Genomic DNA, 26,661 nt, shown 5'->3' on the forward strand with positions numbered 1-26,661 from the left:
CAGCCCTAACTCTGCCTGGCAGGTTAACAATAGACACATCCCAATCCCCTTGTCCCTTTGAATCATTCTCTTGTGGTATTCAGCCCCGACACTGGCTGCTTTCAGAAATTCTGGATTCTCAACACCCAAAGTGCAGTATACTTCAGTTTACTAATTTTACCTTAAGCCCACTGCTCCTGTACAACACACATCACTTGTGAGCAGTTGTAATAAAACAAAAGTAGGTTTATTTAAGAAAGAATAAAGATTTAACTAAAAATGAGAGAGTGGTGGAAAAATGGTTACAATACAAAACAAAATCATAAAACAAGAACCTGGGTCTACAATTATCAGTAGTTAAATTTCCTATCCAATAAAATAGTTCCCCCCTACCTCCCAAAGTCTGTTGCAGAGCTGGCTGGTTTCACAAAACCCAGGATCCAAACATTCATAAAAGCATCCCCGGTCCACAAGAGTTTCTCCTGTGAGTGGATACAGACTGCTTCTCCCTCCTCCGTTATACTGAAACAGCCATGGGCGCTGGAACTAGGGATGTGAGGGGTGCTGCAGCATCCCCTGGCTTGAAGTGGTTTTCATTATATACAGGGTTTACAGTTTGGTTCAATGGCTCACAGCACCCCACTATACAAATTGTTCCAGCAACCCCGGAAACAGCCTTTGGTTTCTATTCACAGACAAGATGAACCCTTGTCTTGTAAAATTTCTTTTTTACCTTTAAGACGTTTCAGTTTTTTGCAGTTGCCTCTGATGGTTTCCATTTCAAAGTTTTAGTATTGTGCAAGGCTAAACAATTGAGATTTGCATTACCTCACCAGCTAAACAGGGTGGGGTGACAACTCTTTCCTGCCTGAATAGGCCATCACTGAACCATATTATCTTCTGGAGACTAATTTCTACTCCAAGTCCATAAAACATACTTTCAATATAAATACATGATTCCTTAAATTTTACCCATGCACACATCACATAATGATTATGAATCTTGACAAGTTATAAGCTTTCTGGAGATACCTTGTGTGTTACTCTTTATGGATTAATATCTTGTAAAATGTGTTTCGTATAGTGAGTTTCTCAGATCTGAGGTGAACATCGTTTGCAAAGATCAGGGAACCCTTTGCTAAAGGATGTCAGTGTAAAAGTTCCCCTCAAAAGAGTCTTCAGCCCATATTCAGGTCCCCACAGGTTGCACACCCTTGCCTCCAGACTTACAATGTTTCTATTCTCCCTTATCTCTAGGAGTGAGGAGGTGGAAAGGGAGGGAGTTTGTACCCCTTCATGGGAGAGAGTTGGTAGAGGAGCCCAGTCCTCCCTGTCCACTGGGCTCCAAACCAGGGCTCTCTGAGAGGCAGTCATCAAACAGCCAGGAGTGCTTCAGGGCTACCTCCTGCCACTTACCATCCCAGTCCATAGAATCATAGAATGTCAGGGCTGGAAGGGACCTCAGGAGGTCATTGTTGTATCAACCAGGCAAGGTACTAACAAACTTCAACAGGACTTTATTTTTAAAGTGGAAACCTCTTTACCAAGCTGCTGCTGCACCCTCTGTAATTCTCACTCTGCCTCCTTAACTGTTCCCCCCCTTCCTGTCCTTTCAGACTCCCAGCAGCCAGTGCTCCCAGTTCTAATAATCACAAGCAACATCTAAACACCCCATTCCCTCCTCTTTTAAGAAACTCTCCCAATTAAAATAAACATTGTTCCAACCTCAGGAACAAATAGGAAACAAGACACTATACTATTGGCAGAAATATTACACTGAAAACACTGTAGATGCTACATAACATAGTCTCTAGTCCAGGCAGGTGGTTGTCTGGGTCTGACAGGCTGTCTCTCAAGCCCCGGTTCCAATGCAATGTCTTGTTGTATTGATACTAGGGTGAAATCATCCAATACAGACTGGGCATTGGCATAATCTCCTCTTGCTGCATAGGCAGGTGCAAGATAAGAAGCATTCCATATCCGCCCATCAGAAAGTCGATAAGTATAAGGTCCCTTCTTCTCTATGATTTTAAGAGGAGCTGTGAATTTATGATCCCCTTTGCATAAAATTCCTAGTTTTCGTATTCTAATGGAGGAACCACACTCAAACTTTGGTTCCTTAGCACCTCGTTGCTTGTCTGTGAAAGCCTTATATTTTGCTTGGTTCTGTTCAACTGTTTGTCTCACATCATCCTTGGCTGGGGCCTCAGGTCATGCCTTTAACAATCCAGCAATGTTCAGTTTAGTATTCATCTGTTTCCCATGCAGTAACTCTGCAGGTGATCTTTGCATAGTGGCATGTTATGTAGTCTGATATGCTTGCAAGAAATCAGTAGTGAAGGGTATCCACAATCGCCCTTCCAGTTTAGCTGTTTGCAAACTCTCTTTCAAACTTCTGTTAAACTATTCGATTTCCCCATTGACTTGAGGGTAATATAGGGATGACCTTCTATGTAAAATGTCCCTCTCTGCTAGAAAAGTTTCAAACTCTAGGGAAGTAAATTGACTACCATTCTCTGAAATCAGTTCTTTGGGGTTACCTTCCCTGCTCAAAACTGAATAGAGGAACTTAATTATTGTAGCAGAAGAGATTTGCAATGTAAATGCTACCTCAGGCCATTTACTGAAATAGTCTATTAAAGTGATAACGACAGTCAATTGTAGCAGTGTCAAAGGGTCCTACAATGCCATTCACCACTTCTTCCCATGCAGATTCAGGAAGAGGAACAGGCTGTAATGGAGGGGTACATGTCACTGCTGTCTTATCATGCATGTGGCAAGTGACATGGGATTTTATGAGTTCTTCAGTTTGAGAGTCCATCCCTGGCCACCAATACAGATCCTGTAGTCGTTGTTTGGTTCTGACCATTCCTTGATGAGTATCGTGTGCCAGGTGTATGAGTTTTGACTGTAATTCTTCTGGTACAAGTAGCCAGTGTGTACCTCATAGCACACACAGCCATTGAGCAAAGAAAGTCCATCCCGAACGCTAAAATAAGGCAGCAAAAGTGGGTCAAGGTTTTTAGGATTACATGGGCCATCTCTTTGTCAGAAATTCTCCTAGTTTTTGTTGAATTGGACAAGCTGAACAAACAGCTTGAAATTGTTCTCTTGTAACTGCAGTAAGAGTGCTTGTAATAAGCGCAACTACTACATCCTCATCCTCCAGTGGACCATCTAGTGAAGGCAAAGGCAGGCGAGAAAGGCAATCAGCTACCACATTTTTGTTTCCAGGCTTATATTCCAGTTCATAATTGAAACAGAGTAGCCTTGCAGACCATCTAGCAATAGGATATTCTGCTCTTCCCAGTCCTTTCGTGGTGAACAACATCGTCAAAGGGCTGTGGTCTGTGCGCAACTTAAACGTGCGGCTCCACAGGTAAATTCTCCATTTTTCAGTGGCCCAGAGACAAGCGCTTGTTTTTCAACTGTAGAATACTTTCTCTCAGCATTACTTAGTATCCTTGAAGCAAATGCAACAGTCTTCTCTGTGTTGTCCTCATGAAGTTGTGTGAGGACAGCCCCAAGTCCATAATCAGAAGCATCAGTAGTTACAATTGTGGGCAATGCAGGACTGAATAGTGCAAGTACTGGACTATGTATAATCAAGTCTTTCACCATTTCAAAACTAGCTTGTGCATCCATTGTCCACACTAAGGTTGAACTTAACCGTTCAATGACATAAGCATAATTGGGAATGAATTTTGCATACCAGGAGGTAAGACCCAAGAAGGAACGAAGGTTTGCAAATCTGTTGGAGGAGGAGCATTTGAAATTGCCAGGATATGACCTGGATCAGGTTTTAGTCCAGCCTGTGAAATTGTATGCCCCAGAAAGAAGAATTCAGTTTGTCTAAATTTGCATTTGGACCTATTGAGCTCGAGGCCTGCTTTGCTGATGCAGTTTAGTACAGACTGCAGGTTATTGTCATGCTCCTCAGTTGTATTTCCAAACATGATAATATCATCCAAATAGCACTGAACTCCATGTTGATTCTTCAGAATCAATTACATCATTTTTTGGAAGGCACTTGGGGCTGATGCGAGACCGTATGGCACACGTTTAAAATGAAATAGTCCCTCATGTGTAATAAATGCTGTGAGGTCTCTGCTATCTTCATGCAACATAACCTGGTGGTATGCGCTCTGCAAATCAAGAGAAGAAAACATCTTTGCTCCATGGAGTTCTGCAAATACTTCTATGTGAGGAAGAGGATGGTTGTCAATCACAATAACTTTATTTGGCTCCCTTAAGTCCACACAAAGGCAAATGCCTCCACCCTACTTCTGCGTCACTACTATAGGTGAAACCCATTCCGAGGAGTTAATCTCTTCAATAACGTCCTTTTGAACAAGTCTTCTAAGTTCCTCTGAAACAGCTTCCCTGACTGAAAATGGTAAGCGCTGTAATTTCTGTCGTTCAGGCATCACATTATTCTGCATTTTAACTTTATGCAGAAACCCATAAGCACAGCCGAGTTTCTCCTCAACCTGGTGTTGGGTCCCAGATGAAACTGGTGTGTGTACCACAAGAGTGCTTTGCTGAGGAAGATCAATTCATTCATTAAGTACCATGAGATTTAAAGCAGCCAGTAAATCTCTGCCAAGGATAGGAGTGCCTTTGTGGACAATGTAGAACTCTGCAGTTACACAGCAATCACCAAAAGTAACTATTGCTGGCAGGCAGCCATGTACTGGACTATGGTTTTTCAAATAGCACACCAACTGAAGTTTGGGTTCAGTACGAGGCATATCTTTAAAGTAATGCAAATAGATGGAATGAGGTAGCATAGATACTGCTGAGCCAGTGTCCAACATTAGCTGAATAGCGTGTGATTTGCCAGAGGGTATGGCGGAAATGTTTACAGTGCACTTTATCTGTTCTGAAATATGTGCAGTAGTGGTTTTGTCCACGCTCAGCACAGTAACATCTGGTATTTTAATTGCATGCACCTGTTGATTGAACTGGCTACTGTGACATAGTTAAGCAAAATGCCCAATCTTTTTGCAATGATTGCACTGAACTACTTTTGCTGGACATCCTGTGTAGCTTGCAAGATGTTGTGGGGATCCACAGCGAAAGCATGCTTTTACTGAATTTTGCATTTGCTGATTCAGTGGCTTTTCATTAGTTTTCCTCCTGCAATTGTTTGTCTGCAGTGATAGTGAACTTTTCTGCAAAGGAGTCACAGCCTGGACTGTGCCTCCTGTATCCCTGCTCATTATTTTGGCTTCAGCTGTAGCTGACTCAATCTGAGTAGCAACGGTTATTGCTTTTTCTAGTGTAAGTTGTGATTCTAGAAGTAAGCGTTCTCTTATATGAAGCATGGTTGTTTTCTCAATGAGCTGGTCTCTAATCATCTCATCTGCCATATTCCCAAAGTCACAAGTTACAATCAGACTCCTCAGGGAAGCAATATACTGCATCATAGTCTCCCCTGGTCTCTGCTCATGCTGGCAAAATCTGTAGCAATTAGATACTACCTTCACCTTTGGCACAAAAAAGTTCTTTAATGCAGTGAGTGCAGTCTCATATTTATCATTTGCAGGGGAAAAGTGTAAATCTCTGTAGCACTGATTGCAAGCAGATAAGTCTCAAACATATGGATCCAGGCAGTAAAAGCAATTGGAGGCTCACTTGGGCTTTGCAGAAAGGGTGCAGGTGGGTTCAGAGGCAGAAGATCCATTCTCATTGCCAAAATGTTGTATCAACCAGGCAAGGTACTAACAAACTTCAACAGGACTTTATTTTTAAAGTGGAAACCTCTTTACTAAGCTGTTGCTGCACCCACTGTAACTCTCACTCCTCAACTGCTCCCCTCTCCTTCCAGTTCTAACAATCACAAGCAATATCTAAACACCACAGTCAGCTAGTCCAAACCCCTGCTCAAAGCAGGACCAATCCCTAACTGGCCCCCTCAAGGGCAGAGCTCATAACCCTGGGGTTAGTAGAGCAGTGCTTAAACCACTGAGCTATCCCAATTTCCACTTAATTCCCAACAATCAGTATATATTAGCTTAGTATTATCATCTTCACTATTACCTAGAACTTTGCCCCAAAAGTTTAAGTCTAAGAGTCTTCATTGTAAGAGTGAGAGGCATTGTTCCAGCTGCTATTTGCATTAGACACAGAAGCGTGTTAATGAAGATACCGCATGCTATACACAGTGCCTGTTTGGATACAGTCTAGTTTTCTGAGATTTCATTTCAATTCTGACCTCAAGGCCTGGCAGTCATATCAATAAGAAGTATCATTAGTGCTCTGTATAGCATTATCACCATTTTCTTATTTGTTCCCCAAGAGGATCCAGATATACTTTTAAGTAAGTTGATTCTTACTTCTCTATAATATTTTCAGTATGGTCCTTCCAGATGAGTTTGATGTCAGATACCACACCTAAGAATTTGTACTTTTTCGCTATACTTTTCTGATGGTCATTTTATATATACACACATTTTACCTTTTTTTGAATCTTGTGTTGTGAAGATCATTCCCGTGTTTTTTTCAAGCGAGAATCTGAAACCCCACCTGTTTCCCCATTCTATATTCCTCTAAAGTGCATCACTGATTCTTTTGGTGGCACTTCCAAGGTTTCTGCTTTTGGGCCTGTCATAAACAGATAGCTAAGGGTTAATGTCTCTTTCACCTGAAGCACCTGACCAGAGGACCAATCAGGAAACCGAATTTTTTTCAACTCTGGGTGGAGGGAAGTTTGTGTCTGAGTTTTTTTTTTTCTGTCTGCCTGCTTTCTCTGAGCTTTGGAGAAGTAGTTTCTGCTTTCTAGTCTTCTGTTTCTAAGTGTAAGGACAAAGAGATCAGATAGTAAGTTATATGGTTTCTTTTCTTTGGTATTTGCATGAATATAAGTGCTGGAGTGCTTTGATATGTATTCTTTTTGAATAAGGCTGTTTATTCAATATTTCTTCTAAGCAATTGACCCTGTATTTTGTCACCTTAATACAGAGAGACCATTTGTATGTATTTTCTTTCTTTTTATATAAAGCTTTCTTTTTGAGACCTGTTGGAGTTTTCTTTTCTGGGAAATTTCAGGGAAATTGAGTCTGTACTCACCAGGGAATTGGTGGGAGGAAGAAATCAGGGGGAGATCTGTGTGTGTTGGATTTGCTAGCCTGATTTTGCATTCCCTCTGGGCGAAGAGGAAAGTGCTTTTGTTTCCAGGACTGGAAACGGAGAGGGGGAGTCACTCTGTTTGGATTCACAGAGCTTGTGTCTGTGTATCTCTCCAGGAGCACCTGGAGGGGGGAAGGGAAAAAGGATTATTTCCCTTTGTTGTGAGACTCAAGGGATTTGGGTCTTGGAGTCCCCAGGGAAGGTTTTTCAGGGGGACCAGAGTGCCCCAAAACACTCTAATTTTTTGGGTGGTGGCAGCAAGTACCAGGTCCAAGCTGGTAACTAAGCTTGGAGGTTTTCATGCTAACCCCCATATTTTGGACGCTAAGGTCCAAATCTGGGACTAAAGTTATGACAGGGCCATATGGCACAGTCATCAGAAAAACAACGTAAAACCTATTCCTGCTTTCTTCTCCTTTGAAAGGCCATTTATCATAGTATTAGAAATGGCTGAGCTAATGACAATCCCTTGGAGAATTCCATTGCTAATGGAATATACCCACACTTGTATAATTCTTTTGCTAAGGAAATCCCTTATCCAGCTGTATGTTCTTCCTACCACACTCAAGGTTGTTACTTTATATAACAGTCCCTCTCACCAGAACAATCATAGGCTTTTTCTATGTCCAGGAACATTACTAACATGTATTCTTTCATTCTCATGCTTTTTTGGGTGCATCTATCTCTATCCCTACAGCATGGTCAGTCACACACCTACCTCTTCTGAACCCACTTTGTGTTCCATCTATGAGCCTATTTCTTTCCAAGTGTGCTACCAATCTCACAATCACCAGTTTTTCCATAGTTTTACATAGACATGCTGAGAGGGCAACTGATCTGTATGCCTCAGACCTAGAGTTCACCTTGCCTGGTTTCCCCAGTGGAACAATAATCAGGTATTTCAAGTCTCTAGGTATTTTCCCCTTTTCAATATGTTATTGTATAATATACTATTGTTTAATCTCTCAGGCTTTCATCACCTAGGTGTTTGAGCATTTCAAAGCTTACTTTGCCCTTGTCTGGTGTGTTGATTTTGCTCCTCATCACCACTTTCTGGAGTTTCCTCCTACTGAAATTTTCATTTAAAATTAGATCCACATCCTTCTCCCACCTCTTCATCATTTCATAATTATTATTAAGGATGATTCTTTTCCTTGTTTCTATCCTCTGATCCTCATCACTTACTGAATTTTTTAAACATAGGAGGTGAGGTAATATCTTATATTGGACCAACTTCTGTTGGTGCAAGAGACAAACTTTTGGGCATACGCAGAGCTCTTCTTTCAGTCTGGGAAATGTCAAAGTGTCACAGTAAATACAAGGTGGAACGGATTGTTTAGCAAGAGTAAACATATATTTCAAGAGACCATTCAAGGTGAAGTGAAACATAGCACCCAGAAATTCTCATATCTTTTTGTTGGAGATTATTACTCTGTGGCCTTCCACTGCAAGGTTCCAGTGTACTGGTATCTTTACTTACTTTCCCACAATATTTACTCCAGCTGTCTCTTTTTGCCCTTTTTATTGCCCTTTGTGCAATTCCCTTACTTTTTTCATATGTCATTAACTCCTCAGTGTTTAGAGTAGTTTTTCCTTTCTTATATGCCTTGTTCCTTTCCCTTAATTACCTTGTCACATTCCTTGTTCCGCTATGGTATACTTTTCCTATCTCTAATTAGGGTTGGTATCTTCAGCATAGCTAAGCTGTCTGTCTTCACAATTCCCTTAGTAATATTACTATAGAATTCCTCAATATCCTTATTTATACATTGCTTGCCCACATATTCCTCACTTTTATGTCTAAGGAGGTTCCAATTTGCTTTTTTCTTTTTTTAAGGTTTCTGGTAGGGGTATTTCCTTTTCCTTGATACATAATTAACCTCAGGAAGTGGTCACTATCCATTCCCTCTTCTTTGTAAATTGCTCAGCTGTCTTTTGTTGCTATGTTACTAGAAGCTATTCCCGGGTTTAGGCAAGAGAGGCTTCTGTCCACTTCATTGAAGTTGGTAGGTGCTCCATCATTTACTATTACTAGATTATTACTTTCAAAACATTTGTAGCCAGTTTCCATTCTTCTCATTTGTCCCACTTCTCCACAATCTATCATGACTGTTCGGATCACTGCAGATAATGTATGAGCGTGCAACATCTTCAATTAATTCAGTGCCACAGCCTCTAGTTTTCTTTGCAATTTATAAATATTATATGGTCTGAGAGACAGTGTTTTGTATCCATGTCTCAACAGCATTATAGTCAATACTTAGCTTTGTAATCTCTACTTAGAGGTAGTTTAGGGTCTCCTTAACAATGGTGCAGACACCCCCCCCAACACACATCTTTTCTTATTTCTCTATCATGTTTATATATGCTACATCCTGAGATTTTATAGTCTCAAGTTTTTTTAATTAGCCGAGTCTCTTGTAGGCATATTATAATCAGGTTTGGTTTTCATATCAATAACATGTTTGTTTAAATCCTGCCCATATGCATGCCAGCTAAAAATAGTCACTCCCACTTATCACTTGCAATACTTCTTTCACTTAGGAAAGTATGGTGTCATTCCACTGATAGGTTGCTAGCTCGTAGGTATTTTTCAACATCAACTACAATTCTCATATTTTTCTGTTTTCTTTCCTGTCTGATAAGTGCAATTACTCTCTCATTTTCTGTAAGTAGCATGTCATCTCCTTTTACCCTGATATCACTCATTACTTCCTTCCCAATATTTTGTTGCCTTTAATCCCTGTCCCTATATGGGTTTTCTTTTTCCCTCCTGTTAGGTGTCTCCTAGGAGCTTTTGCAGAGGAGATGTTATTAATGATTTGGGGGGGTTGTATTTCTGTCATTTACTTTCCTGCAGTACATTCTCCATATGCTGAGCTGTGTTTTCCTTCCACAGTTAGAACATGGTTGTTCTGCCCCTTTCTCACAATTGTCATATGAATTGTCACCTCTCCACTTGCTGCACCTTAATTTCCCTTTGCAATTATTTGCTACCTGACCAAATCTTTGACACTGGTAGTATCTCACTGGAGGAGCTATATAAAGTTTAAACCAGAACATCTCATACCCTAAAGTTACTCTGGAAATGTCCTTCCCTTAAATGTGACTAGCACCTCCTCTTCTGCTAATCTGCCTTTATCTTCACCTATTCTGGCTTTATTGTCTCTTCTGACATTTCAAGTGCCACACCATATACTGCCCCTCTCACCTCAGTTAGGAACCTGGGTGATAACAGCGTTTTTTTAGCTTTCCTAGCAGCTGTGTCTTAGGAGCTTTCCTACTAGTTCTTTGTTTTTGCATTCCATTAACAAGTCTCCATCAGGTAGTTTCCCAGCCCTTACTATATCGCCAACACTTTTTTTGAAGTACTCTGCAATCATCAGGGGGCTGACATTCCCTATCTTTTTGTCCTTAGCTAGCAATTTTACTATTATGTAATTTTCCCCCATGTCCCACTCCTGCCTTCCCACTTGCTGCTTCTTCTGCTGGTTCCAAAGAATCTATCCTTCTCTTCTTCCTTGTTTGCATCCAATCTTCTTCAATGCTTTCTCTATCCACATTTTCTAGCCAGGTTTTAGTATCATTAGCTATCACTTCCATTTCCCCCCCACACCTGCCAATCCAACCTAGCCCAGTCGTCACCTGACCTGTTCTGAGCTGTCTGACTGACTCTGTTTTTAAGCTCCTTGTCCAATTAGAACAGGCTCTACAAGTGCAGTGGGATAGAGCCACGTAGGCCCAGAACTGCTCCTTAATCTCTTCAATCCCAGGTTTATACACACCATCCAGGAACGCTCCTCTCTTTTTCCGCATTTGAGTTAACTTAGATAGACTACGCTGATGCCAGGAGTTGCCTATGTGCCATCATGGCTTCTGTAAATACTATTTATTTTAAAAAAAAAGACTCCCCTTCCTTCCCCCCACAAAATAAATCAGTATGTGTGACAATATATCTATGTACTTATCAGAGGTGCATTGGTCTAGTGGGTGAATAATTCCAGAATACCTATTTAACTCAAAAGCCTAAATACACATTTACGCACGCCTAAATACTACGTTTACCTAGAAAATAAGAAAAGCATCCAAGAAGAAATTTTGATCACACCATTAATGGTGAGAGTGTTACCAAAAATGATATCTGCACATGAAGGGCCAGAATCTACTCTCTGTTAAAATAAATAATTTAAGATTATATCAATGAGTAAAATTTGACCCAATATGGCCAATAAGTTAAACATAATAAAAAATATTACATACAAAATTTGAAGTGACTCTGAAGTTTAATGACACAGACATCCTTTAGACTAAATGTCATGTCTATTAACTAGTAAATTATTTATTTTATTCTTATTCTGTTCTCTCTGTGTTCTTATATCAGACCCACTGGTCTCAGTGTCTATAAAGTGCTTTAAAATGGGTTAAGCAAGTAAATAACCAATATTTAATTAGTGATATATTCCTAATTGCATATTTTCTCTTTTACTTGTACATTGCATTTAAAAGAGCTCATGGAATTTAAATATTTCAGTAGCATTCCCTGAAGTATGAAAATATTTAGAAACTGGACTTCAAAATGGCTCTTCTCTTTCAAGATATCATCCATAGAGTTCAAGTTTTCCCCAACTCGCAGTACTGCTACGCAATAGGAATCTGTTAGGGTTACACATATGGTGTTCTTCAAATGCAACACTCAAGTAGGTGACCATATTAATTTCAAATTTGCAGTTCAGGATACAATGTTCCTGTCCAACTGTGTAGGAGGGAAGTGAAGAATATGTTTACAAAACAATCTGTACAAGTACACAAGATCAGAATAAGGCCTTCATTTGTAAAATAGACAATATGGCAGTACTTTATCCCACCAAAAGAGATCAACTTTCTCTCTTCAGTTATTAAACTCTACCTCTAATTAACAGAAAATCCAAGAGTACCATGCAGCTGTCTGCATTCTCCTTAAGGCATGAGTAAATCATTTTGGATAAAAAAAAAAAACTACAGGTAAAATATATTTAGTATTTGAAGCAATAATCATCCTGCTAATCCTGAAGTTTTGTGCCCTTTTGTATAAATTATCAACCAGTATTCTTTAAAAAAAAAAATCAGTCCAGACTTTATCAAAATGCCAGTGATTTACAAAGAGGGGGAAACAGGCTGTGTCTTTCTTTGTTTTATGATATATACCTTTTCAGGCCTTCTTTATATCAGATAGGGGCACAAGTCCATATTTTATAAAATCTCTTTATTACTGAAAAATAAACATTGCAAACGGTAATGAGTGTTCTTGTCAGGTATCAGAGCTTGCAGCAGAGCTAGTCTCCCAGCAACCTCATCAGTACAGCTGTTCTGCATTAGCCATGCCACCTGACTGGCTGCAGGGACCAGCAGGCTGGCTCTTAAGCCAGCAGCAGCTTGCTGCTTCTCAGTGCTCATGCCCACCATTGTGCCTCCTCATGTGTTACCATGTTTCTCTGCTCTTGCCTTGAACCCAGGGCCAGATCCAGGCACCAGCAAAACAAGCAGGGGCTTGGGGCTGCACATTTCTAGGGGCGGCATTCTGGAGCCGGCCATCATAGGTGTCAACTCTGGGGCATGGGGAAAAAGTGCCCATGCTGCCCCAGCTCGTCTCTGCCTGCTCCCCTGAGCGTGCTGCTGGCGCTCCACTTCTCCCCCCTCCCTCCCAGGCTTGCTGCACACGAAACAGCTGTTTCACGCAGCAAGTCTGGGAGGGAGGAGAAGCCGAGCGGCAGGGCGCTCGGGGGAGGCAGTGGTGGTAGAGCAGAGGTGAGCTGGAACGGGGAGTCATTCCTCTGCACCTCGCCCTAGCTCACCTCCGCTCCACCTGCTCCCCTGAACACGCCAGTGCTCCGCTTCTCCACCCTCCCTTGCCTGAGAGGGAGGGGGGTGAAGCGGAGCGGTGGCACACCCGGGGGAGCAGGCGGAGTGGAGGTGACCTAAGGTGGGAGGTTGCACGGGGCCCCCAGGAAGCAATGGGGGGGGAATGCGGCATGCCCAGGGGAGGAGATGGGGCTGGAGATTTGGGGAAGGAGTTCGGAAGAGATGCAGTTGGGGCAGGGCCGGGGGCAGGGGGGCATGAAAAAAAACGGGCCACAATTTTTTTTGCTCGGGAAGGCTAAAATCCTAGAGCCAGCCCTGCTTGCACCCAGCTTTGCCTCTGTCCTTCCCTTGCCTTGAACCCCTCCTTGTCTGAAACCCCGCTCACTCTAGTTCCTGACCTCCAGTTTGAATCCTGGCTTTGGCTCCTATCTTAACCAGTAGGCCTGCTGGGACCACTAGGCTAGACCACTCTGATCCTGGTCAGCTAACAGATTGAGAAGCCCTTAAAATTGAGGCCAGCAGCTCTTGGCACTAGCATGGACCCTACTAAAGCCCCAGTGAAATTTGTAGATGCTATCCAGAACCTGCAGTTCCAAGTAACTGCCTCGCAATCACAAAATACAGCACTGCAGGTACAGGTTGCTCCTATTCTGCCCCTCCTGGAGCCAAAGATTCTGCCACCTGACAAATTTGATGGTGATTGGGACAAGTCTGCGCGGGTTCCTGAACCAATGTTGGCTCCTTTTCCTCCTATGCCCCTGATCATTCTCCATGGACCAGGCCCGTGTGGGGCTCATCTTAAGTTTGTTGACTGCGGAGACCTGGTCTTCCCTGTCCCTAGAACAGTTCAGCTCCCTCTTGCAACCATTGGAGGAATTCATTCAAGCTATGTCCATTATCGTTGGTGACCCCAACCATGTGCCAACTACTGAGGCAACACTTCCAGGCCTTTTGGCTGGGAGGCCAGCTCGTAGCCAAGTACACTGCTGAATTTTGTTGTTTGGCTCCTGATACCAGGTGAAATGAGGCAGCACAGCACCACCATTTCTGTCTGGGGTTAAACGAGATAAAGGAGGAGTACTACAAACCTGCTGAGGCTATTACACCCACAATTCTCAAGTCCTCAGACTTCCTTTCTGGCACTACAACCTCTGACTTATTATCCTCTATCTGCTCTGTTACACAATGATCTCTTTGCCATCCAAGCCTTAGACCATTACCAGGAGCAAACCACCACAGACTTCACATGCCAGGATGGGATCCTATACCATGAAGAACATGTCTATGTGCCCAAAGGTGCCACCTAGTTTTGAATCCTACAACTCTGCCATAATACTCCCCTAGCATACTCCCCTTGGCCATTCTGAGACCTGGCTTCCACGTACTTTTGGCAGCCTGCCGTATGCACCTCTGTTGCATTCTAGGTTGAATCCTGTGATCTTTGTGCCTGAACCAAGATTTCTCTGTTCAAGACTGATGGGTCTCCTCCTGCCCTTACCCACTTCACCTTGGGCTGGGGCCATTGTTTCCATGGACTTGATCATGGAATTACCACCTTCCCAAGGCCACACTACCATTCTAGTAGTGGTTAACCATTTAAACAAGATGGTGTATTTCGATCCATGTCAAGCACTCCCCTCTACTCAGGAAAAAACCCACCTGTTTGTGAGCAACATCTTTCATCTTGACAGTTTGCCTATGGGTGTAATGGCTGACCGAGGATTTGAGTTTATTTCCCCCTTCTGGTGAGAATTTCTATGCAGCCTGAATATCGAGACCTTAACCTCAACATCTTATCACTCCAGCACCAACAGGCAGGCAGAGCAGATCCTTGAACAGTACCTACATTGTGTCCTAAACTATCAAGATAATTGGCTGTCCCTGATCCCTCATGCTGAGTTTGCTTACAACAATGCCATACATGCCTCCACCAAACAGATTCCCTTCTTTGCTAAGTATGGTTTCCATCTGTGTGCTCATCCAGAGATCCCCTCCTAATCATCGATGGCTGTAGTTACCAAACTCACGTGCAGCATGCACACCAAGAACTCCAGAGTCAATTAGAAGTCACCAAGGCTACCTACAAACCAGGGCTGGCTCCAGGCACCAGCCAACCAAACATGTGCTTGGGGTGGCACCTTTTTTTTTTTTGTTCGTCGGGGCAACGCTGGAGGAGGTTTTTTTTGTTTCGGTGACGCGGTGCTGGGGGGGTCGGGGGTTGGCACAGCACTCAGAAGGGGGGTTGAAGCGGGGGTATGGTGTGGCACTCGGAGGGGGCGGGGGCATGGCACGGTGCTCTGAGGGGATGGGGCTTCAGGGGGCGTGGCGCTCGGGGGCAGGCTTGGGGCAGTGCGGTGCTTGGAGGGGGGGCGGGAGCACAGTGCAGCACTCTGAGACGGCGGGGTTTCGGACAGTGTGGTGCTTGGGGTGCAGGGTTTCAGCAGGGCGGCGCTCGCGGGGGGGCGCGGTTCTCTTCTTTTTTGCTTGGGGTGGCAAAAAAGTTAGAGCCAGCCCTGCTACAAACACTATGCTGACCAGCCAACACCTGACTTTGGGGTAAGGGATAAGATGTGGTTGTCTGTCCAGAATTGATGATCTACTTGCCCCTCTGCAAATCTGGACCGTAAGTTCCGGGGCCTTTTCAGATCACAAAGCAGATTAACCCAGTTACTTTCAAGTAACAACTACCAGATTCCCTGAAAATTCATTCTCTCATCTTCCAGGTCTCCTTTCTAAAACCATTAGTCAAGAACCCTTCCCACTCCATACTACTCCCCCTCCTTTGCCTATAACTCTTCAGGTCCAAGAATACATGGTTCTGCAGATTCTAGACTCTCGTTGGGGCTGAGGAAAACTACAATATCTAATTGACTGGGACAGGTAGGGATGACTGGGACAAATGTTAATGGGAGCCTGCAGAACATATCCAGGCCCCGGATCTCCTGTGTGCCTTCCCCCACACTTATTCTGAGAAACCAGTCCCAAGCCACCCTCGAAGTGGGGGATACTGTCAGGAATCAGGACTTGCAGCAGAGCTAGTCTCTAGGCAGCCTCGTCAGTACAGCTTGCCCACAACAGGCTGCCTGAGTAGCCATGCCACCTGATTGGTTGCAGAAGCCAGCAGGGTGTGTCTCAAGCCAGCAGCAGCAGCTTGCTGGCTTCTCAATGCTTATACTCATCATTGTACCTACGCCTGTATTCCCTGGCTCCAGCTGCTTCTGCCTCGCACCTAGCCTTCTGCCCCTTCCTTGAACTGCTGCTCTTCCCTGATACCTTGCTTGCTCCAATTCCTGACCTCTGGCTTGACCCTTATCTCTGGCTCCTGACTCCTGCTCAACACTTGGCTCTGGTCTCCAGTTCTTGCTTTCCAGTTTGACCTTTGGCTTTAGCTCCTGACTACAGCTCTGCCCCTAGCCACTAGGCTTGACACCTGCTCCAACCACTAGGCTTGATTGCCATTGTCCTCATTGGCTGACAGTTTTTTTGAAAGGCCCTTCATACTGTTATCCAAGAGGCAGACTTGAATGCTGTTCTCTGCAAAGGACACATTGCATTTATATAGGACCTTTCATCCAAAAATCTCAAAGCATGGTGCAAACATGCAGTAAGTTTCAGAACATCTTTATATGGAAATAAAGCAGAGACTAAGTGGGTTACCCAGGGTCAAGACAATGGCAGAGCAGAGAATAGAATGCTGATTGTCGCCTGATGCACTAACCCCTAGCCATGCTTCCTTTCCAAATGCACAGACAGTACATATGTGCTGATGCCTGCAAGAGCCATGCTATTTTCCATTAAGAATGAAGCTTTTTATTTTCTTAAGACCTTGGAACCAAATCCAGCAAATGATGATGGGTTAGTTGTTGGTGAGACTATCTAAAAGGAGACACTGAATTCTTTAGGACTCTCTCTCAGTTCTTTATTAACCATTGCCACTCTTCAGAGCAGTCATACTCAACCTTTAACATCCAAACAGCCTTAATCATGGACCTGAGTTACACAGTCACAAAAGAATGAAGCTATTTAGAATACAAAATGCTACAAACTTTTCAGCTACAGTAACAGGGCCCAATCCAACTCCCATTCAAGTTCCACTGACTTTAATGGGACTTGGACAAGTCAACAAAGCAATTAAATGAAGTCTGAACTGTGAATGGTCTTTTTAGGGCTCAAAACTAAATCACAGATTCATAGATCTAACATTCAGATTCTGGTACCTGTTTCAAAGCAGTTGGTTCTATCAATATCTCTGCTCTCCCAGGGGTATTCTGCAGCAAGCTTCAGTCTGATCACTATAGGCCTGTTTTTAGAGGAGCTGGGTACAGCAGCTCTCACTGGTTTCAGATGGAGTTTTGGATGCTCTGCATGTCTGAAAATTTTTGGACCTATATTTTTATATAGCTAGGCCTGATATTTGGATCCAAAGTTTCCACTAATTAGTTTCAGCTCCAGGACTCTGGATCTCTAGGTTTTTGGACATTCTCAGTTCTTGCACAGTGTGCTCTCAGCTGTACAGAGAGGAAGACAATGGGCCAGAACTTCAGGTGGTGTAACCTGGCAAACATCAATGAAGCTATGCCAATTTACACAAACTAAGTATCAGGCCCACAGTCTCTCTCCCTAGTGACCTTATAATCTGAATAAAGAGCCAAAACAATACAAATAAAGGATGCACAGGATGAACAGTGGGAAGCTATCATAGCATGTTGAAAGTTTTATTCTAAATTATTTTAGACTGGTCAACACTGGAAGACACGATGGCTCCAAACCTGTGTTAACAGCCAACTACCATAAAATGTTGTGTATTGGTGTGGATAATTTTGAGGTTAAATATTTCTCTATGCAAATGCAACTCTAAATATATATGTGAGGGTGGGTGGGGATGCTGCTGGGCTTTTGTATTTCTTCCACAGCACAGTTGCTGCATCAACTATAGCTGAACCACTTGGTAATAGTGACTACAATATAATTAAATTTAACATCCCTGTGGTGGGAAAACCCCACAGCAGCTCAACATGGTAGCATTTAATTTCAGAAAGGGGAACTACACAAAAATGAGGAAGTTAGTTAAACAGAAATTAAAAAGGTACAGTGCCAAAAGTGAAATCCCTGCAAGCTGCACGGAAACTTTTTAAAGACACTATAAATAGAGGCTCAACTTAAATGTATACCCCAAATTAAAAAAAAAAACATAGTAAGAGAACCAAAAAAGTACCACAGTGGCTAAACAGCAAAGGAAAAGAAACAATGAGAGGCAACAAGGAATCCTTTACATAAGTGGAAGTTAAATTTAGGACTGTCAAGCGATTAAAAAAATTAATTGTGATTAATTGTACTGTTAATAATAGAATGTCATTTATTTGAAATCGCTATATTTCAAAATGTAGAAAACATCCAAAATATTTAATTACAACACAGAATACAAGGTGTACAGTGCTCACTTTATATTTATTTTTGATTACAAGTATTTGCACTGTAAAAAAAAAAAATAGAAGAAATAGTATTTTTCAATTCACCTAATAAAAAACACTGGTAAACCTATCTTCAGTACTGGGCAAACTGGCTGAAACTATAGTAAAGAACAAAATTGTCCGACACATAGATAAACATAATTGGTTCAGGAAGAGTCAACATGTTTTTTGAAAAGGGAAATCATACCTCACCAATCTACTAAAATTATTTGAGGGGGTCAACAAGCATGTGGACAAGGGTGATCCACTGGATATAGTGTATTTAGATTTTCAGAAAGCCTTTGACAAGGTCCCTCAAAGGCTCTTAATCAAAGTGAGCTGTCATGGGATAAGAGGGAAGGTCTTCGGGATCAGTAACTGCTTAAAAGATAGCAAACAAAGGGTAGGAATAAATGGTCAGTTTTCAGAATAGAGTAAATAGTGGTGTCCCCCAGGGGTCTATACTTGGACCAGACCTATTCAACATATTCATAAATGATCTGGAAAAAGGGGTAAAAAGCAAGATGGCAAAATTTGCAGAGGATACAAAACTACTCAAGATAGTTAAATCCAAAACAGACTGCAAAAGGGTTACAAAGGGATCTCACAAAACTGGGTGACTGAGCAACAATATGGCAGATGAAATTCAATGTGGACAAATGCGAAGTAATGCACATTGAAAAATGTAATCCCAACTATACTTATAAAATGATGGTAATTAACTGTTACCACTAAAGAAAGAAATCTTGGAGTCATTGTGAATAGTTCTCTGAAAACATCCACTCAACTATCAAGGGATAGAGAATAAGACAGAAAATATCATATTGCCTCTATATAAATCCATGGTACACCCACATCTTGAATACTGTGTGCAGATGTGGTCACTCCATCTAAAAAAAATAAATAATTAAAAATAAATTTAAAAAAAGATACCTTGGAATTGGAAAAAATTCAGAAAAGGGCAACAAAAATGAGTAGAGATATGGAACAGCTTCCATATAAGTAGAGATTAATAAAATGGGGACTTTTCAGCTTGGAAAAGAGATGACTAAGGGGGATATGATAGAGGTCTAGAAAATCATGACTGATGTGAGGTAAATAAGGAAGTTTTATTTACTCCTCATAACACAAGAACTAGGGGTCATCAAATGAAATAAATAGGCAGCAGGTTTAAAACAAACAAAAGAAAGTATTTCTTCACATAATGCACAGTCAACCTGTGGAATGCCTTGCCAGAGGATTTGAAGGCCAAGATTATAACAGGGCTCAAAAAAGAACTAGATAAGTTCATGGAGGATAGGTCCATCAATTGCTATTAGCCAGAATGGGCAGTGATGGTGACCCTAGCCTCTATTTGCCAGAAGCTGGGAATAGGTGACAGAGGCTGGATCACTTGATGATTACCGGTTCTGTTCATTCCCTCTGAAGCACCTGGCATTGGCCATGATTGGAAGATAGGATACTGGGCTAGACAGATCTTTGGTCTGACCTACTACGGCCGTTCTTATGTTAACAAAGATATCACACTACACCGTGCTCAGATCCAAGAGCAGGGCTATGAAAAGCAACATGCACATTAATGCTTACAGGCCAAACATTTTTGGTGTACAGTGAGAGAGTTCATTTTATCACAGCAAGCCACATCAGCCAGTGCAAGCATTTATAAAAAGATAGCTGCATTTTCAAAGAAGGAGTTGCTCCGAAGATCGCTAGCCTTGAACAACTGGAACACAGAACAGAGAGTTACCAAATAGTTAAGAGACTAGGTGAACACAAGCGATCTGTCCGAAAGGGGATGTGGGGCCCGATCCAAATTTTGCTGAAGTCAGTGAAAAGCCTCCCATTGACTCCAATAGGGTTTGGATCGTGCCTTTAAGGCGGGGTAACCAACAGTGCCTGTTGCAGTATAAATCTGAAGTGAGAGAGAAGCGGGTCAATACAGATAATATACTCTGCCTCTTCCTCTTTATCTCTGAGGCTCAGGTTCTTTAGGGTGATCATCTTGACCATGCATATTGCTGCTTTGGCTACATTCTTTGCATTTTTTTTCTACTTTACATAATGTGCAACCAGAACACTCTCATAAGATTAGGTGAGAAATTGCTGGCACAGAGAGTTGTGTACCCAGTCTTACCTCTGGCATTTCTTGGCTTTTGACTACTTTGCTTTGCAAACTTCAGTCCCAATCATGCAGTTAAATAAGTATACGTGAATTCCTGCACCCCTACATGGAGCCCCCCTCAACTTCAACAGAACTTTAGTGGGGCTCTGCCTGGGTACAGATATCCATCTGAACACATGTAGTTGCAGGATAAGTGCACTAATGTTCTCAACATATTCTTTAGCATAAAATTGTATAATTAATGTAAGGTCATTACCTATATTCCCTGACAATATGACACTCTGTCTATGATATACTGTGGAAACTAACTGATTTGATGTTGTTGATTATAAATTTAAGAAGCTTGTGATTAGAGTATATGAAATCGAGATCAATTTAAATCCACAGATTTATATTAACTGATTCACTGTTAGTGTAATACTTTTACTTGGTCCTAATACTCCATTGCTTTGTTGCTGTGGTTGGTTTTCATTGCGAATAACTGCCTATTTGGTTGATATTCTGGCATAGTCACATGCGATCCCATTATTAATAAAAATGTTAGTTTAACAACTAGATTTGTCAACAACAGCCAGTATCATGTCATTAATACTTCTTGAGTTCTGCATGAGGTGATCACTTGAAATTAAAATCTATTTACTTTTGGAAAATATTTACTTGCTATTGCATCATACAGAAAATTTAGTTTCTGCTGTTGTGGCTAACACAAGATACATGAATGTGATGGATGTTATATATTTTAAGCTGACGGCAAGAACACACAAATTAAATTAAGGTCAATTTTCCTGTGGTAGAGCCCACAGAGAAAATAGAGAACATTTTTGTTTGTTTGAAATTTTTTTGGGGGGTAACAAACTGTTTTTATGACATTGTAGTCATATTACAGAAAAACAAGCACTGTTATGTATCACATTTCATTGTTACATGCTCATAAAAGAAACAGCATGTTGGCATCCAAACATAACTAATCTCATCCTGACAACTGAAAATGATATTTTAAAATGTTGAAAATGTCAGTTTTATTTTTTTAACTCCCAAGGGAGGAGAAATATCTATCAGAAAACCTGATTATAATGCTGGTGTGAAAATTAATATCACAAATTCTAACAGTAAATCAGTTTGTTATAAATGAACTAACATGGGACATTTCCAATTGGTATTTTAAAAATGTCCATAATTGAAACATGTATTTCAATACATTGCCATGCTAAGACACTGATGGTTTAGTTAATGAGAACTCACTACAGAAAATAAAGATTTCATATTAGTCTGAATAAAATTATCTGTTCTTTAAAAATAAATAAATCAAGGTTAATATTTCAGAAGTTTTTTGAATAAAAACAGAGATGGTATTAAAAGACAACAACAGTTCATAAGGTCAATGACTCATTTCTTGACTAAATAGATTGTTCTGTTTTGAATCATGAATAGCTGCATTTAGTGAATTAAATATGCAATAAGGAATACAGAAGTTTTTAAGAAACAAGTGTGTTGTGTAGAAAACTAACTCACTCTTTAAGATCTTTACCCCATTCATGCCATCTGTTGACCAGAAGGCATATTTCTTGAGAATGTCTATGAGGAAAAGCTAATACCACATAGATTGTGAGGTTTTAGGCTGCAAATAAACAATGTATTTCTGATTATAGCACTAAGCCACGATGGGTGCAAATCAGTAGGTTATTGATGTGTTCCTAAAGTCTGTCAGATTCTTTCTTTCAACTATTTGAGAACAGCCTAGAAAAATCACATGAACAACACTATTATCCACAAAGCTGCATTAGGTGCCTAGGCACCTACACAATGAATGGAGAAAGACGCATTAGAATGTGATCCAAAAGCCAGCATACTAGATGGGGAGCTGCCTAAGATAGCCAATGGGAGATGCCAAGGACAGGAGACATGGCCCCCGCTCCCCGTCTTGAAGCTCAGTGCTTAAATCTAGGCTGCAGGGAGGAATCTGTCTCTGCTAGTGGTCCATGAACCAGGGAAAATAGGCTTTTGGTGTCTAAGTTGTGTGCAGGGCCTAATCCAGCAGGCATGCTCAGAACCCCCCTAATTTCACACACAAAAACCTGGAGCTGGGGAGGGCAGGACCACCTCCCTTGTGGGTAGGGTACTCACTTTCAATGGGGGAGAGCCCTGCCTTTAAGTCCCCTCTACACCTGATGAGGAGAGGGGCTTTCAACAGGGATCTGGCACCTCTCAGGTGAGTGACCTAACCACTAGGCTGTAGAGTCAATCTAACACTTCCTCTGGCTCAATTAATATTTACTTAAAGTGGAACAACTTCAATAGGAGAGACTGAGGAAGACCCACATCAGGATATCCCATAGCCCAGTGGTTAGAACCATTACCTAAAAGGTGGCAGATCACTGTTCAAATTCCTTCACTTCATTAAGCAGAGGGGGAACTGGAGCCAGGAGTCTTCCACATCCGGGGTGAGTACCCTAACCACAAAGGTAAAGATTATAATGGAGGACCACTCGCTTTGCTTTGCATGGAGTTAAGCAGCTTCTGAGCATAGCATAGCATGCATCTTAAGTGGTTAAACACCTATCTTTCCCTTGGTTTGTGAATCGCTCTGGCTAGAGACAGACACCTGGTTGCCTAGTATGAGACAGCACTGCATATGCTGAGAGAGAGAGAGAGAGAAATGTAGATGGCTAGAGAACTTTTACTGCAAAAAAACAAAACAACACCAAACCCTTAGCCCTGGTCTACACTACAAGGTTAGATCAAATTTAGCCACGTTAGGTTGATTTTCTAAGCAATGTGGCTACACAACAACCCCGTTCTGCCGACCTAAAGGGCTCTTAAAATTGACTTCTGTTCTCCTCCCCAGCGAGGGGAGTAGCACTAAAAATCGACCTTGCTGGGTCGAATTTGGGGTAGTGCAGATGCAATTCGATGGTATTGGCCTCCAGGAGCTATCCCAGAGTGCTCCAGTGTGACCACTCTGGACAGCGCTTGGAACTCTGATGCACTAACCAGGTACACAGGAAAAGCCCCAGGAACTTTTGAATTTCATTTCCTGTTTGGTCAGTGGGGTGAGCTCAGCAGCACGAGTGACCATGCAGTCCTCCTAGAATCACAAACAAAAGGGAGACACTGGATCTGATTGCTGTATGGGGAGAAGAATCTGTACGGGCAGAACTCCAATCAAAAAGAAGAAATGCTGATATATATGCCAAAATCGCAGAGCACATGGTGGACACAGACAACAGGGACACATAGCAGTGCCGCATGAAAGTTAAGGATCGCAGGCAAGCCTACCAAAAGAAAAAAAAAGGCAAATGGTCACTCTGGGTCAGAGCCCCATACATGCCACTTCTATGATCATTCTAGGGGGGGACTCTACCATTACCCCACCACTGTCCGTGGACATCTGCAAGGGGGGAGTCTCACACAACAGGAAGGAGGATTTTGTGGATGTAGAAGAGGAGAATGTGCAGCAGGCAAGCAGTGAATCTGTTCACCCCAGCAGCCAGGACCTTTTCATTACCCTGGAGCCAATACCCTCCCAAGGCAGGATCCCCAACCCTGAAGCTTGAGAAGGCACCTCCGGTGAGTGCACATTTGTAACTACAGTACCAGGGTTAAAAGCAATAGGGTTTGATGTTTGATTTGTTCTGAAAAATTGGGATGCATTTGCAGTGAGTTCAGCTATTGGAAAAGTCTGTTAACGTTTCTGGGGATGGAGCAGGAATCCTCCAGGGACATCTCCTGAATCTCTCCTGGAGGTACCCTGAAATCCTTTGCAGAAGGTTTCTGGGGAGGGCTGCCTTATTTCATCCTCCATGGTAGGACACTTTACCACACCAGACCTGTAGCAAATAGTCTGGAATCACTGCAGCACAAAGCATGGCAGTGAATGGTTCTAGGTTTTGGTTGCATTCAAGCAACATTCAGTCTATATCTGTCTGCGTTAGCCTCAGGAGAGTGAAATCGTTCATGGTCACCTTGTTGAAATAGGGGAATTTTTGTGAGGGAACAGTAAAAGGACCCCATTCATGCTGAGCTGTTTGCGCTTGGATAAAAGGGATCATCCCAGAGAATAGCCATGCGGAGGGGTTGAGGGAGGTGTGTGCTGCACATCCACCCAAAAACTGCAGCCCCTCCTTTTAAATGTAAAACCCAACTGGCATTGCTTGCTAGGGGAAAGGAGGGTACTGAGGTTTGAAATCATTCCCACATGTTATGAAGGCGGAAGAAGCCAACCCTGCATACCCACTGGCCTACCATGGCTGCTTGGAAACTGAATTCTGATGCCCAGCCATGTGTGATGTGTCACCATACCAGCAGGCGCTCAATATAAAAGGCAAAATGCAGCCTTGTACCTAAAGCACATGTGCTGTCTGCTGTGAATTGCTTGTGAAAGAGTCTCCCTTTTGTTCTCAGAAATGTATCTTCTTAAATTTTACTCTCTCTTTTTATCTCCCCCGCAGGTGCAAATGTTTCTATGCTCCCCCTATCATCTCTGTCCCTGATTTAGCAGATTAGAAGGTGAAAAAAAAAAAAAAAAAGCACTTGTGATGACTTTTCCAAGCTCATGCAGTCCTTGTGCACTGATAGGGCACAGCTGAATGCATGGAGGCATTCGGTGGCAGAGGCCAGGAAAGCATTAAGTGAGTGTGATGAGCAGAGGCAGGAGGCGATGCTGAGGCTAATGGGGGAGCAAACGGACATAATGAGGCATCTGGTGGAGCTGCAGGAAAGCCAACAAGAACACAGACCCCAACTGCACCCACTGTACAACCGCCTGCCCTCCTCCCCAAGTTCCATATTCTCCTCACCCAGACGCCTAGGAACGTGGGGGGGAGGGAGGCCGTAGGCACCCAGCCATTGCACTCCAGAGGATGGCCCAAGCAACAGAAGGCTGTAATTAACAGTTCTGATTTGTAGTGTGGCTGCAATAATCAATGTGGCCTTGTCCTTCCCTCCTCCCCCACCCCACCCGGGCTACCTTGTCAGTTATCTCACTATTTTTTTTTTTAATAATTAAAGAAAGAATGCATGGTTTCAAAACAATAGTGACTTTATTTCCTTTACCAGCCGTTATCGAAGGGGGGAGGGTGGTTAGCTTACAAGGAATTAAAATCAACAAAGGGGACGGGTTGCATCAAGGAGAAGCGCACACAACTGTCACATCACAGCCTGGCCAGTCATGAAACTGGTTTTCAAAGCCTCTCTGATGTGCAGCGTGCCTAGCTGTGCTCTTCTAATCGCCCTGGTGTCTGGCTGCTCAAAAAATCAGCCCCAGGCGATTTGCCTCAACTTCCCACCCCACTATAAAAATCTCTCCATTACTCACGCAGATATTATGGAGCACACAGCAAGCATCAATAACAATGGGAATGTTCGTTGTGCTGAGATCTAACCTAGTCAGCAAACAGCATCAGCGAGCTTTTAAATGTCCAAAGACACATTCTACCACCATTCTCCACTTGCTCAGCCTGCTCCTTACTACCGTCCAGACTGCCTGTGTATGGCTTCAAGAGGCATGGGAGCAAGGGGTAGGCTGAGTCTCCAAGGATAACTATTGGCATTTCAATATACCCAACTGTAATTTTCTGGTCTGGAAAGTAACTTTCTTCTTGCAGCTGCTCGAACAGTCCAGAGTTCCTAAAGAGGTGAGCATCATGCACCTTTCCGGACATCCCATGTTGATGTCGATGAAACGTCCCTTGTAATTCACCAGTGCTTGCAGCACCATTGAGAAGTACCCCTTGTGGTTTAAGTACTGATTGGCAAGGTGGTCCAGTGCCAAGATAGGGATATGCGTTCCGTCTATCACCCCACCACAGTTAGGCAACCCCACTACAACAAAGTCATCCAGTATAACCTGCACATTTCCCAGTCACTACTCTTGATAACAGAACGTCAGTGATTGCACTGGCTACTTGGATCACAGCAGCCCCAATAGTATATTTGCCCACTCCAAATTGATTCCCGACTGACCAGTAGCAATCAGGCATTGCGAGGTTCCACAGGGCTATCACTGCTCGCTTCTCAACTGACAGGGCAGTTCTCATCTTGGTATTTCTGAGTTTCAGGGTGGGGGAAAGCAACTGAAAGTTTAAGGAAAGTGGCCTTACGCATGTGAAAGTTTCACAGCCACTGTGAATCATCCCATACTCA

General features: G+C 42.6%; 1 long non-coding RNA gene across 1 annotated transcript; it reads right to left on the reverse strand.

Annotated features, from left to right (window-relative positions):
- Nucleotides 1-2,006: 2,006 nt before the first annotated feature.
- Nucleotides 2,007-15,047, reverse strand: LOC115653921. The gene is made up of 3 exons (XR_004001037.1): nt 15,037-15,047; nt 7,829-7,833; nt 2,007-2,232 (listed from the first exon to the last, which is right to left on the reverse strand). It is a non-coding gene; the product is annotated as an uncharacterized LOC115653921 (long non-coding RNA).
- Between the last annotated feature and the right edge of the window lie 11,614 nt (nt 15,048-26,661).

This window comes from Gopherus evgoodei, chromosome 6 (genome assembly GCF_007399415.2).
Source record: "Gopherus evgoodei ecotype Sinaloan lineage chromosome 6, rGopEvg1_v1.p, whole genome shotgun sequence".
In the NCBI taxonomy this organism is placed as follows: domain Eukaryota; kingdom Metazoa; phylum Chordata; order Testudines; family Testudinidae; genus Gopherus; species Gopherus evgoodei.